Here is a 15,115-nt window from a genome sequence, read left to right on the forward strand (position 1 = left end):
TACTTGAATCCGTTGCGGACAAACATTGTTGGATCCGGCATTGCTTCTTCGCCTACCAGTTCGCGATAATGACATTAACGTGTTTCATCGTTCTCATGTTTTTGAATCATTAGAGCAAGGTGAGGCTCCTGCCGTTGCATTTAATGTGAATGGTAATGACTATGATATGGGATATTATCTTATTCGATGGTATTTACCCAAAATGGGGCACATTTGTTCAAGCCATTCGTTATCCAAGAAATAAGCATGAAAAGATCTTTACTCAACGCCAAGAAGCCGCAAGAAAGGATGTTGAAAGGACGTTTGGAGTTTTTGCGTGCACGATGACATATTGTTAAGGCTTCGCGCGTTGTCATAGTGTTGTTGTTCTTGGAGATATAATGAAGGCATGCATTATAATGCATAATATGATTGTTGAGAATGAACGTGAAAGTGGAGTTTGGAATTGGAAAGGTCGAGGAAATAAACAATACCGCTTCTTTCGGGAAGATGATGGTTTTCATTTTGTCTATCGATGATTGAAGCAAGAAATAAGATCGTAAATGAAGTTACACATACTAATCTTCAAAAGGACTTAGTTGAACATGTTTTTAATGGACTAGCATTGAAGAAAAAGCAGATCCGGTACCAATTTATGATCCAAATTGGTCGGATCCGGATGAGGGAGAAGGAGGCTTAAAATTAAAATGGAAATGAAAATGTATTTCCTATGTATTTCCTAACGTGAACTATTAAGTTTCAACGTATTTCCTATGTATTTCCTAATGTATTTTCTATGTAGTTCCAACGTGATTTAATCGGGTTGTATTTTAATGAACTATATTACAATGTATTTTAATTTTATTGGTAATTGTATTTCTATGAAAATAATTATATTGGATGTAACATACATAGTGCATTAAAAAAAAAACAGGTTAGATAAAAATACATAGTTCATTAATTAAAAATACAATGAAATTAAAATACATAGTGCATTAATTAAAAAGACAATGAAATTAAAATACATAGTGCATTAATTAAAATACATAGTGCTTTAATTAAAATAAAATACTAGATAATTAAAATACATAAGCTTAGTTAGAGCTAGAACCACCTCTAGCCCTTCCCCATTCAGCACGTATTTCAGCTTGTTGTTGCTCGATTATAAAAGCGGTATCGGGATGGAGGACACTTGTATCGGTCGCTAAAATCTTAGCTTCATATTGCATCTTTTGAAGCCGATTTTTTTCCAATTGAACCTGATTTTTTTCTGCTTGAATCCGATTTTTTTTCTTCTCTTGCCATCACAGTTCTTTGACCATATGCAAAGTTCCCTTTCCTAAGTTCTAAGCATTTTTGTGTTTCATTTGCATCCCGTGAAAATGTATCCTCTAAACGTGTAAAGTAACCCTCCAACATACCAATTGATTTTTCTTGGTTCCTTTTGGACTTGGCTTTCTTCGATCCAAGAGGACGCTTCAATTTCTTTTGGACGCTTCTATTTCTTGAGAACCCTCCAATTCAACTCCACCAACACTTGGTGAATTAGAAATTGAATCTTCACCATCATTTTTGCGACCTTTTCCCTTTGTGGGCGGCTTGACCTTGCCTCAAAAACGTTACTCCACTTTGGATTATCCTTGAGTATAACGTAACAATGATCAAGTGAAAAAGCCGATTTTTCTTGTAGTTGGTACGCCATCCTTGCCTCGGACAAAAAAAAAAAATGGTGGTAATTAGACTAAAATAATCACTAGGACTAAATAATAATTAAAACTAAGATAATAATTAGACTAAGACTAAAATGGAAATAATAAATACACTAAGATAATTAGGCGAAGACGGAAATAATTAGACTAAGACTAAGATAATCAATAAATTCCAAATTGACAACGTTGTAAATTACCCGGCTTTGTATTGTTGTACCACTTGCATGTCGAGCCTCCACCGCGATTCACAATTGCAACAAATTTGTTCATCATTTTTGAAATATATTTCCACCTTCCGCTAATTGAATCGAGACCTATCCGACCCATGCTTGATTGAACTCGTTTGTTATAACGATTCCAAAATCCTTTTGCATTTTGGAAAGCACCAACAATAGAGTCTTCACTAATTTTTATCCAAACAAGACATAGAGCTTGATCATCGGACATGCTAAAGTGAGCTCTCGCTTTTGCTTGAGTGCTACCACTTGCTTGAGATGCTTGAGTTGATGCCATTTGATATTTGGTTTTTAAGAACTGATTTTAAAGAAGAAGAAATATGATATATGATTGTTGGAAGTGTGAGTTGAAATGAAACAAATGTCAGATATATATATACCAAAGTTTTTTATTTTGACCGCTTTTTGACCGTTCGACTTTTTGACCGTTGGTAAACTAGCCGTTAGGACTCGGACGGGATGTTGGATTCCGTCGGTGATTTTTGTAATCCGCACGGAATCCAACATCCCGTCCGGAAGTTAACAAGTCGATGAAAAACTTCGGTGGAAGGTTTCACCTTTTTTGAACCGGGGAAAATTATCACCTTCATTATCACCCCGCATTGCCGCAGCGCCAGTTTTGGACCCAAGTAGGTGATAGTTTTCACTACCCCTCTCTATCACCGCATTGCAAATGCTCTCATGGTAATATGATTTGCTCTGCAGCTTGTTTTTCGCTTCCCCTGTGCACTCAAGAAGACTTATTTTTAACCTTGCGGTTGGTAAAGTCATAGTTTGGCATTGAGTGCAATTTGGAATGTTTCTAAAACCCACCCGGACACTTTCAAAAGACTTTTTTTTTAGTTCAATGCTCCATCCGAATGCATAAAAAGTGTTTCAAAATTTTCATTTGAACGCTTAAAGAGTGTTCCACCCTTTAAATTTGAAACAGCTATGGTATCTCCCGGGAGAGCTTTGTAACAAGTGCAGTCTGTTCCAAGACTTTAAACAGGAACGCACGGAACTTTAAACAGGAACGCACCAAATGTGTTCAATCATTTTAGGAACGCAGTAAACAGGAACACGTAGCATCTGTTCCAAACCTGTTCAAGAACAGATTACATCCGTTCCAGATCAGAAAAAATGGTGTAGTGGCGTCCGACTGTTTGGGGGGTGGTGAGAACTTTTCGCAAAAATTAAGTATTCATAGTTGTATATAGTTTTATTTAATGTCTAAATAAGTGTATTTAGTGACAAAGTCTCGTTTCCTTTTCTGTGATGAAAAATATTTAGAAATTTCACCATAGCATTAGAATTAGGTTTTGTTCTTAGAAACTTAAGTTAATACATATACAATAATTTTTACATCTTTTCATGAACATTTATGCACTGACTATCATTAAATGTACATAGTAGTAAGTTTTTGGAACCCATGGTTAGACAACTTAATTTTTATATCCTGTGAGAATCTAACTAAATAGCCTCAAAATGTGTGATATGTAAGTAATGACTCAGAGGAGTAGTTTTTTCGAATAGAGAAGTTCACATGTCTACTTACTTGATCACTACCCGAATCCTAGGCAAGAATTTAGGCCTTTGTTGGATCGATATAGCAAAGAAAAAGAAAAATAGAAATATGTTTCCAAAAAATTCAAAAGAAAAATCAAACTTAGAATTTCCCCCAAAATCAAATCAAAAGGGAATACAAAAGCTTAAAAAAACCAAGTATGGAAACTCATGTTAGAAACAGAAAAGAAAATAAAGATTTCTCTAGTAAAAATATCTCAAAGACCTTATTCTATCTTACTTATCATTTTTGAATTTTCCATTCCATTTTCTTCTACACTACCACCTAAGCCCCATAACACCTAATAAAGACCTCTAACTCAATTAGGAGTAGGGTGGTGTGATAATAAGTAGTAGATGTGAATTCTCGACCTCGACTCTTCTGACTGTCATTGAGTATGTGAGGAAACGTGTGCCCACTGCACACTGGAGTTAGCAAAACTTGAGTGGAAAAATGAGAGAGAAATTGTGTTTCGACACATACCTGTGAGAACCTACTTAAGAACGCTATCCAAAGGATCCAGAAACGGCCATGCTAGTACATTTCATTGTAAAGATCACTGCATGCATGCTCATATGTAGATGTTTTGATTGTTGTATGTATATTAACTTGAATTTTGAAAGAATTAATCCTTATTTCCCCCGCTAGTGAGATGTATAGATATCTAAGATTAATTAAGGAAACAAGCCTTTGTTACTGAGTCGTTGTAGTATAAATGAAGTTTGTGAGTATCTTCTCTAGAAAACTCTCATGAGGCTATAACTCGTCCACTAGAGAATTCCTAGTGGTTTAAGGCCTTATTGCATACGGTCAATGCAACCGCACTCTGCGAAATAAGACTTAGCTTAGGACAACACATTTTTTGCCACTTATCATTTTAATGTCTCTTCTTTGCTTGAGGACAAGCAAAGTGCTGTTTGGGGGTGGTGTGATAAACACCCAAAACTGTAATACTAAACCCCGTAGAGACATAGTGTTTTGGTTAATTACGTGTTTAATAATCATAAAATAATTATATTTTTGTACTTTTGTAGGTTTTCGCAGTTAACGTGAATATGATATTAAAACATGCATCAAAGTACGGGAATACTGTGCATATTTGAAGTCTTTACACTCAGCCTAGTGAAGCCCAACAAAGTTTGACTAGAGCCGAAGTTTCCAAAGGAACAAAACCAGTGCAGACCGAGTCCACATATAAAGAAGTAGCAAATATCCGAAGCTCACATCTTTCAAACCTAGACGCCGACTTCGGCTAGTGAACTGCCAGAGCAACCAGGGTGACGAACTCTACGCAAAGACAAAAAGTTATAAAAATACCAAAATCGGCGCCGCCACTGGACACACCACATGGACCCACTCTGCGGGTCCACAAGGTATGACGAGTCAGCATAGACAGGTGGCAATTTATAGTCACAATTGTGTGGTACATTGCAAGAGGAAAAGACAAAACAATTCAATGTTTGAATTGATTTAGCAAAAGGACAAAACAAAATTAAAACATAACAAGACAAACTTTGTAATACAAAGTTTGGAAGTTATCAAGTTGAGTAAAAACAAAACAATTAAATGAGTTAAGTGCTTCACGTGAAGGGCTAGAGATATATATATGAGAGGGGACCTCACTATATATTGTTGGTTAGGCTGGAGACTTTGGACTTTAGTTTTTAGCTTTTCATTTTGCCGTTTCATTCCAGTACGTAGCTTTCTTTTCCAGTAGCTTTCATACCAGTTTCAGTACTGTAAGTTCTTACTTAATAAAAGTTGTTTCTTTTCAAGTTTAATTCTTGTTCTTCATTTACTTATTTATTGTATACAGCAAGTTCAATTAATCATCCAATGACCATGAGCTAAAACCCCCCCAGGGAGAGGGTTAATGATGCTCGTGTGAGGATCCGGATTGACACTTTAATGTTCTAGAGTCACTACTTACGAATTAGGTGTGGATTATACATCCGGTCCCAAAATAATTGAGACTATCCAAGTTTGGAGTGTTGATGCTCCAAAATAGTCTCACGAGAGACCCAAAATGTCTCGGGCGCGACTCTATGGTGTCAGATAGCTCTCTGATTTGTCCAGCTGATGTAGAATCGAACCAGGAGCTGAAATGATATTCCAGAGATGGAATATTAGTTCGACTCCTTATGCTAGTGAGATGAGCTCAGAGATGCGTGCATCTCGCTAGGGATCGATACTTGACGTCGTCTCGGGTTTATCTATGAACTCGAGACGGATTAGAGCTGTAGTGATATGGTATTATAACTGTTGAAACTGATTCTTGCATGAGTACGGTTAACCCTTCTCATGTTTCTCTATCCATGTTTATTTACGTAGAAATCAATCGTTATTATTTTACGTTACTTGCATTGCCGTTAATTTACTTAAACCAACTAAATAACCTAAAATCCTACTCACTAAAAGCAGTAAATCCGCCAGTTATGAACCTTGCTGAGCCCTAAGGTATGGACGATCCCTTAATTGACCTATCCTACAAATCCACGTGAGTAAGGTAACTTGATTAAATGGACGACTAACGGACTTTGGACTGTGGACTTCGGACTTAAAGGACAATAAACCAGAAAATACCGTGTATCAAGGACGTCATCAGGAATCCCGTAGGCATCCCTAATCGCTTCTAATTTAGGTCTACGGAATCGTGACGGGGGTGGCGGCAAACTAGTGGGTTGCCCAAACGTGGAGGGGGCCGCAGTGAGGTCAACCGGAGGAGGGGACGCCACCATATTGGATCGTGAAGAGGAGTCGTCATAGGAAACTGAGTTAAACATTGGGAGAATGATGCAGGGGGGAATAGATTCAAAGAAGAGGGAAAAGTAGTTGCAGTCTAAAATAAAAGGGGAGAGAGAAAATGCAACAACGGAAAAAAGTGAGGGGAGAGAACCAACCTAAATCGCGAGGAATCAAGCCTGAATGATCATGGTGTCGAAAGTGAAGAAGATGACCGAGTGCAGAAAACACTACTGGTGAAAACGGAACGGCATGCGGTCTAAAGAGAGGGCAGGAAGAAAAAAGGGTGGAGAGAAACGAGAGGGAGGTGTAGGAGACGAAGGGGCAAATGGGCAAATGATAGTGAACTGGAAAGAGGAAGGAGAATAGAGCGGGATTTGAATGGAAGGAGGGGCAAAAAGGTAAAAAGAGAGAGGAGGAAATCGAGGAGTCACAAAAGGGATCGTGGGGAGCGTGACGCGTGGAAGCACAAGAATCGAAGGGGGCACTGATAGGGACGCACGTGTTGGACATGCGTAACCTCATATGCACATTGGTGGCACGTGCAAGGAAGGGAATAGGACATGAGAGAAAAAACGGGAGTGGGCTTCTCGACCCCCGATCATGATCATGTTTCGCGGACTCGAGAGGGGACATTTGTAGGGGCTCAATCCAAGGGGCAGAGGATTAGTGGGGGGATGGCCACGAAGCCAGACACCAAAAGGGAGTCGGGAGGCAGGGGATCACGTTCGTGGACCACGCACTAAATCGCTTGGTAGAAAGACGCACACGTAGAAAGCCGGGAACCATGAGACGAAGGCCGGAACAGGTGGACGACTAAGATGAAAGGAGATGGGGTATAAAGAGAAAAGAGGAGAAGAGAGGGAAATGAGGAAATGAGGAGAGAAAAGAGGCAGAAGTAAGAGAGAGAAAACGACCTAGAAAGAGAAGAATAAGAGTAAGAGTGATACAACAATGATGTACCTGCTGCAGATGCATGACCTACATTGACACCACTCTCACCTAGTTGAATTTGGGTGATGTGGGAATTGTGTGTTCCTGCGGTCGCCTTCCGACTGCCAATAAATTGTCCCATTAAGAATATTTTAGCTTCCAACTTTGTTGCACACAAAAAGCATTACACAAACAAGATGAAATGAAGTTGCGAGTTTTGTTTGAAATAGCGGTCTCATCGTTATTGAGATCAACGTACCAACTTTCAGCTCATCCTGAAATACCTCCATAGTCCATACTCCATAATGCCTACTTAATTTTTTAATAAATACGTAGCTTTTATCTGATTTAAAATAAAATCTTAAACATAAAACTGAAGAAAAGGGTGAGTCACAGAATCATAATCCCCGTTCAGTTAGTCCACAGAAGTGAACCAAGTGGATGACTGTGAAGAATCGGCCAATATACTTCAGGCGGCACCAAAGGCTCCGCACACGCGTCTCAGCCCACGCCCAGAAATCCAATTATAACAGGCGTCTGATTGCCACGCTTGAAGTAACTCTCGTTTCCGAGGCCGCAATTTCTACGGAGTTCGGCCCAGGGACTTTCCTGAGTCCTGACCTCAAAGTATGGGCTATGAGGTCTTGACCCAACCACTTAGTCCTGTGACTCGGTTGAGCCACTGATCTTTCTCATAACTTATACCTTCTACCCACTAGTTCTGTGTCTGATATGGGACTAAAACGTGGGATATATATATATATACACTGTATGTTATTAGATTCTACAACGAAGTCCACACTCTAGTACTAGTAGCTACTTTTCATTCTGGGTTTTAGCTGGTTCTAATTTCCATTAATAACAACAAATCAAGATTCTAGATAAGACAAACATACTAATCTTTGGCTGGAAAAATGGACAGAGGAATACTGCCTACATGTTTGAATCCTAGAGCCTTACCGAAATTCTAGTATACCAATAGGCCATAGAATTGAAAAGAAATTGGATGAATGATCTATTAGTCCTTTTTGCTGGCCTGAAGTTCTTAACAATTTCCATCTTTGATTCACTTAGAGGTCTTGGGTACTGGGGTTAAAACTTAAAACTTGGATACGTTTTACCTTGCACCCCTAAAGAAAAAAAAATGGAATTCAACAATTATATGAAGTTGATTAGATGGTGTGTAGTTGTTTACCATGTCTTTCCAATGTCATGAGTCGCTAGGTTTGGCGAGCCTAGACGCACACCAAAATCTTCAAAGTTTAAGAACGACTCTGCAAAGTATGCTTAAGACCGTAAATTAAATTTATTTCACGAGGTTTTTTTTCTAGTTCTTTTAGCGGTATGGCAGTGTGTACAACCTTATAAATCGGTCAATACTGCTTTGTTGATGTCATATTACACCATTTCAGGGTCTTGTTAGTAATTCGGGATACGGCAAAAATTCGGTACGGAAATAATTCAAGAATTATTCGACGACTCAAAAAAACGGTACGGTTAAATATATGGTTAAAAATTCGCAATACGGCAATTATGTGGTGTTTAATTAATACGTGTTTTAAACGTTTTGTTGCAAAAATTCGGAAGTCAAAAATTTTATGATATTATGTTAGTAAATATTAATAATAGTTGTCATTCTTTACAACATAACAAACATATCCAAACAATTTAGCTACGAAAACATTGATACCAATTGAACGGTCTATATAGGTACATTTATTTATTTGTTATTGGATTGAAATTACAGTTCAAACTTCAAAATACACACACCATGACATGACAATTTAAATATTGTCCAAAAAGTATAAAAGCAAAGCTTTTGGATTAATTTATCATTAAGAATGTAAGAGTGGGGCACTTAGAGTAAGAGTGAGGATATAAAATACATAAAAAAATACAAAAGTGCAACTGAATTTTCATTTTTTTTTTATATATATATATTTTTTAACCGAATTTTTTAGCCGAATTTTTTAAAAATTCGCTAAAAACTGAATTATTCGTTTCAAAGCAAAAAAGCGTGAATTATTTCAAATCTTTAAAACATTTAGAAATATTATACGTATTGCTCTTCAAAAATTCGATTAGCAGATTATTCGCGAATAATTCGGCGAATTGCTAACAAGGTTCCAGGGTGTTGAATTATTTAATGTAGGCGAGGTACGTTTCTAAAGTTGCATAGATTCGACCATCTATATGCCCTGGGGAGATGATCAGGGTCTCGTACTAAAACAATAGTTCATGATTCCGAACAAAACTTCGGAATTCCACCCGAAACTTCAGTTTTTCAAAAAATTGGAATTCCGAATATAAAATCGAAATCATTTGAAATTCCGAATGTAAAAAGGGTCGAAATTTAATAAATTTCGGTTTTTGGATTTGTCGGAATTCCGAAAATTCTAAAATTCCGAACTATGACTAAAACACAAATAAAGCCCTTGAAATTTAAATTAGGAGATAGCCACTGCCAGCATAGTCTTGCTTCATAAATTATTGATTGCAGCCTTGCCATAGTACAAAATATCAAGATATGGATATTTATCGATATTTAATTTCTAGATATATCTCTCTCTTTGGAGATATTTGACATTGTTTCACATGCAAATATCGTGGATATATTCAAAATATCGACAAATATCGTGGATATTTCTTGATATATCATGATACATTATTTATATTTATTTAAAATATAATGGTAAATATTAAATAAAATTGTTATATACACAAAATATCACTAAATATCACAAAATATCACAAATATTGTAAATATCGTCAAAATATCACCGATATTTATAATCGTATATATCTCTTAACATATCAACCAAATACAATACCAAACTGATATTTATATATCTTTTTCTTTGTCTTCCCAAAAATCCATTCCCACCCCAGGATAGATATCCCCTCAATATACAATTGGGTTTTCGGAATACTTTTTTTTGTCAAAGTATGAACTCAAACTTAAAAAGATATGATCGATGAACTATTCGAACATAGAGCTAATTAACATTGAGTCATTGCTGCTGAGTGCTGACTAGCATAGCATGCATGACATACTGCACCACCTGACTTGGCCACTTCATTTAGTCATTAATAGGCCTGATACTAAAGAAACAAAAACAATGAAGAGTGCAAAAGCGGCAGCAGTGCAAATGATTGAAACTTATTTGCATTAATATTGTAACCAACTTTAACTCAAGTACTCACCACAAAGTAGGGAACAAGGAATATGGAAATAAATAGCATTAGAGACAAATCTTTTGTTACGAAGTCAGCAGCCTTCGTGAGCACGTGTTGTAATGTTTTTTTCGATGACGTGTAGAATCAAATTCAAACCCTCGGTTCAAAAAAATTGAGTGGTTGACAACTAGATGTTTTACGGCTTATACCAGTTTTTTCCACAAGCGCATTTGGAGCTAACGACTCCACTACTTTGTTGTAAACTAAGAACCTTCATATTTACCTGTTTTAGTGGGACATATGCACGGCGTTAAATGCGCTTTTTGACGAAAAATGCAATCTAAATAATCATGTACAAGTTATGTTATGAAGTTGACACTTGAAATCAACTATGACATTGAACTGCAGGAGTTGGTATAATTAATGAAGAAAATTTTGAAATACTTGCTCTCCAATCAACCAAGTTGGTCCATAAAATCCATAAATTTACGATCTCTCATTGGACACAGTTGATCAATCTCAGTTGATTAATGAAGTAGTTAACAGGTAATAATTGGAAAGAAAACTAGGCTAGCCGACCCACCGACGGCGACATTTTAATTTAGATGATTACAAGATTATTAGTGGACTGTACGTACTGTTTATTACCATGCTATGAACACCAAACCATATTACACACTAAGATTGAGACAATTTTTAGTCCAGTTTTTTAAATTTCCACCCCCAGCAATTTTGCCAATTATGTCAATTAGACTTCCACCCGAGTTATTTTTATTAGATTTCCACCTCCAATTTGATAGCATGACCAAGTCAGTCCTTTTTGAATGGATGTCATCCGGTTGGGCATGTGCAATGTCCATTCTATCCTTAACCATATAAAATTATGAAAATACCCTTTGACCTTTGCAAGACTAAAACCAATCCAAATGCCACGTGTCCTCATCACATCTATTTAATCCAACAAACATAATTTTTTCTCCTAAATGACGTCAACTACCCCTGCCCACCTAAAATTACCAAACTAACCTCTCTCAAGTTTTACTCTACCACCACGTGTCATCATCCTAACTAAAATCAACGGTGGAAATGGTTTCATCTGTAACACGCCTCCTCATCAACACGTGAAGAGCACATTATTTTAGCTAGCTAAATTTGTAAACAAAGCGAAGAAGAATCTAGCTATCTTCTTCACCGTAAATCAAACCTCACTCCATCTTGACAAACTCCATCTAGACAAATCTAACTATTCTATTTGAACAAGAACTCAAAGAAGATAAGTTACCTACAAACAAGTTTAGCTCAAAGAAGATACTGAAGAAGATGTGGTAGCTGGTTTACTCACATGTGATCGAAACTTTAGTTCAAGGTAAGTTGCCTAAATTTCGCACCTTTAATTAGTTGTAACATGTTTTTAGGTGGTTTAAAGTGTGTTAACTGAGAAATGTAAAACTTTTATGAGAATGTTTAACTTTCATGATAATGTTATTTTGAAAAAACGATGTTTGAGTGCATTACATTTAAGTTTTTGTGATTGTAACATGAGTTATTGTTTGTATAGTTGAAAATAACGTGTATAATGGTGAAATATTTTATAAATATTGCATCTTGGGGGGATAATACGAAATTTAAGATTTGTAGAGGGGTCGGAAAACTAATATTTATAATTTTGATTCATATGTATCAAACACAGATGGAAAGAGATTGTTTGGCTAAAAGAAACTTGATCCTTCACTATCATGGGGCATTTCAAGAAGCACTTGATGGTTCACTGTATGCCTGTAATAATTATCGAGGTGGTGTTATGGAGAAGATGAGGAATGTGGACGGGGATAGGATAAATTTTATAGATTTAATAGATGATATGAAGGAGAACTATTTGTTTGATATTAGTGTAGGGTTTGAAATGTTGTATATTTTTAATGGTGAGAAAGTGTATGTTAAGAATGACAATGATTTTATGCGAATGTGGGCTAACATGGAGGAAGATATAAGGGGGTGGAGTCATGTATTTGTTGAACTTGAAGGTGAACTTACAAAGTTGGTGGAAACTAACTATGGTTATGCCAACTCCACAAGTTATAACTCCAAAGTGTATAAAGCCTAGCAAGAATGTAAAGAAAAAAAGTACAAGGAGAAGAAGTACCACGAACAATAAGTATACCAATATCATTACAGATACTGATGATTTTTATACGAAGAAATGTCTAGGTGCATTAGATGATTATGAGGATGAAGATGACTGGAATGATGATTTACCACCAATAGCACCTCTCAGTTTAGGTCCACAAGCTGATATTTCACCTCCATCAGTACCTACCAATTTAGCTCCACAAGTTAATATATCATCTCTAGCAAGAATGTAAAGAAAAAGAGTACAAGTAGAAGAAGTACCACGAACAATAAGTATACCAATATCATTAAAGATACTGATGATTTTTATACAAAGAAGTGTCTGGGTACATTAGATGATTATAAGGATGACTGGAATGATGATTTACCACCAATAGCACCTCTCAGTTTAGGTCCACAAGCTGATATTTCACCACCATAAGTACTTACCAATTTAGCTCCACAAATTAATATATCACTTCCACCACCATCACCTACAAGCAATGCATCTACTCCTCACATTTCAGGTCCATCCTATATTAAAGATACCACAACACCCATTTCACCTGCACGAACACCTTTTTCACCTCCACCACCACCACCACCAAGACCCATAGATGAGATTGAGGATGATGAAGGGTATAGAAGTACACATTCTTCTGAGGATGAGGAGGATCATATCATTGCAAACAAAGTGGACTTCATTGACTTTATTGGCCTAACTGACAATATTATTGATGTAGGTGAGGGAAGTGAGCAGTCTGTTAATAAACCATCAGTTTGGGAGGTAAGAATGGAGTGGCCTAACATTGATATTTTGAGAGATGATATAAAATATTTATGTATAGAAAATAGGTTTACTGGTGACTTAATCAAGAATGACCCGTTAAGAATTTAGAGTGGTATGTTTAGGAGAAGACAGAAAAAATATACAATGTCTATGGGTAGCTTATTGATAAGGTTATATACTAAAAGCATCACTTTTGTATTAACTCTAATTCTTTATATTTTGAATAAAAATTATATGGGCAAATATTATGCATATTATATATGTTATTAGTTATATGTATGTGTCTAATACTTTATGTGTTAGATGGTATGGTGTGAACACACGGAAGATCATATCATCAGTACCTTATAAAGTATAAGTAATCGTTCACAACCTAGATGGATTTGGACAAACCATTGGTACGGTTGTAGTATAATCTGGTATTAGTCTATCTTGACTATAGAATTACACTAGTACACTTTGTGTGTATTGAACAGGACCAAGTGAGGTTGTTTTTCCTTATACTGACTATATAAGAGAACAAACGCCTCTGTTATTATGGATGTTTGTCCTCCTAATCCGGATATAATAACGGGCACTTACATGCATTGTATATTGCTTTAAATCATCAATGAGTGAGATTCATTGGTGAATCAACAAACTCGATGGATTGGGTAATGGCATTATATGTAAGGTGTGCTGTTGATTATAGAAGGAATCTGTGTCCCGTAAGAAGTCGGGTTGATGATGTCCCCTTGAGGAGCTAAAAAAGATTGTCATGTAAACCCTGCAGGTGGATTTATTCTGACATGACAATGAGGTTGAGTGGTGCTACTCAAGGACATAAGAAGTTGATTAATGTAGTTGTTAGTAACTTGACTTAATCAACGGATATTCGATATCTTAAACACGGAGAGATCAACGAGCATATAATATGGAGCCCATAAACGTTGACACATAATTTAGGATTAGGGCGGTAGTGCAACAATGGCCTTTAGTGGAATAAACCATTTGTTGACGGACTTGGGCCGTGTGTTCGGGGCGAACATGGGAAGCCCAATCCCGTCAGGAGGCCCAATCCTAATTTTTCCTCATGGTCCCTGTTGTAGCCTATAAATAGAATACTTTCTTTCTGGCCGAAATTCACTATTCACTGGTTCTGAAAAAGAGGCAAGAAAAGTAGATCTGAATTCGTTTCTGATCTTGAGAGAAAGAAGGGGATTGGTAGATCGTTGTCCACACAACGTCCAATCTATTCTAAAGGAATACAACAAAAGATCAAGGGGTTGATTGTTGATTCGGATTCATAAAGCTTAGATTCTCAAAGTTATCAAACTGGATCTAAAAGGTATGTTCTATATCACAAATCGTGAGAACCCATTAATTCCGCTGCGCGTGGTTCTCGCGGGTTGTAGAAATATTTGCATTCTGAATAACGGTTCCTACACTTATTTCAGGAGAGATAATGATGGATTCACAATGAGGCTTAATACACTGAAGCCAGTACATACTTGTCAGGTTGATTGTGATATGTTGAATAGAATGACCAATGCAAATTGGGTAGTCAGAAAAATTCAAGATCAAATGAAAGTTAGTTAATTATTAGTGTGTGGAGCTAAATTATCTGTTATTTGATTGGTTTACATTGTACTAATGTAGTAACTCTTCTATTGTTTTGTCCAAGGTTCATTTCAAAACCATGACTCCTGTTTTCATAAAAGAAGAAGTCATGAGGGTTTTTCATGTGAATATAAGTTATTGAACAGCTTGGAATGCAAGATTCAAGTCTCTGCAACAGATTTATGGTGATTATAGGATAATCTACAACATGGTCCCAGTGCTATGTAACATGGTATATACTTTATAAATGCAGTGTTTACACTTTGTGATTTCAACTGTTCCATTTTTGTACTTG

At 36.6% G+C, this 15,115-nt stretch overlaps 1 non-coding gene across 1 annotated transcript; it reads right to left on the bottom strand.

Annotated features, from left to right (window-relative positions):
- Window positions 1-7,533: 7,533 nt before the first annotated feature.
- Window positions 7,534-7,817, bottom strand: LOC147492937 (RNase MRP). The gene has a single exon (XR_015200584.1).
- Between the last annotated feature and the right edge of the window lie 7,298 nt (window positions 7,818-15,115).

This window comes from Coptis chinensis, chromosome 6 (assembly GCF_015680905.1).
Source record: "Coptis chinensis isolate HL-2020 chromosome 6, ASM1568090v1, whole genome shotgun sequence".
NCBI classification, from domain to species: Eukaryota; Viridiplantae; Streptophyta; class Magnoliopsida; order Ranunculales; family Ranunculaceae; genus Coptis; species Coptis chinensis.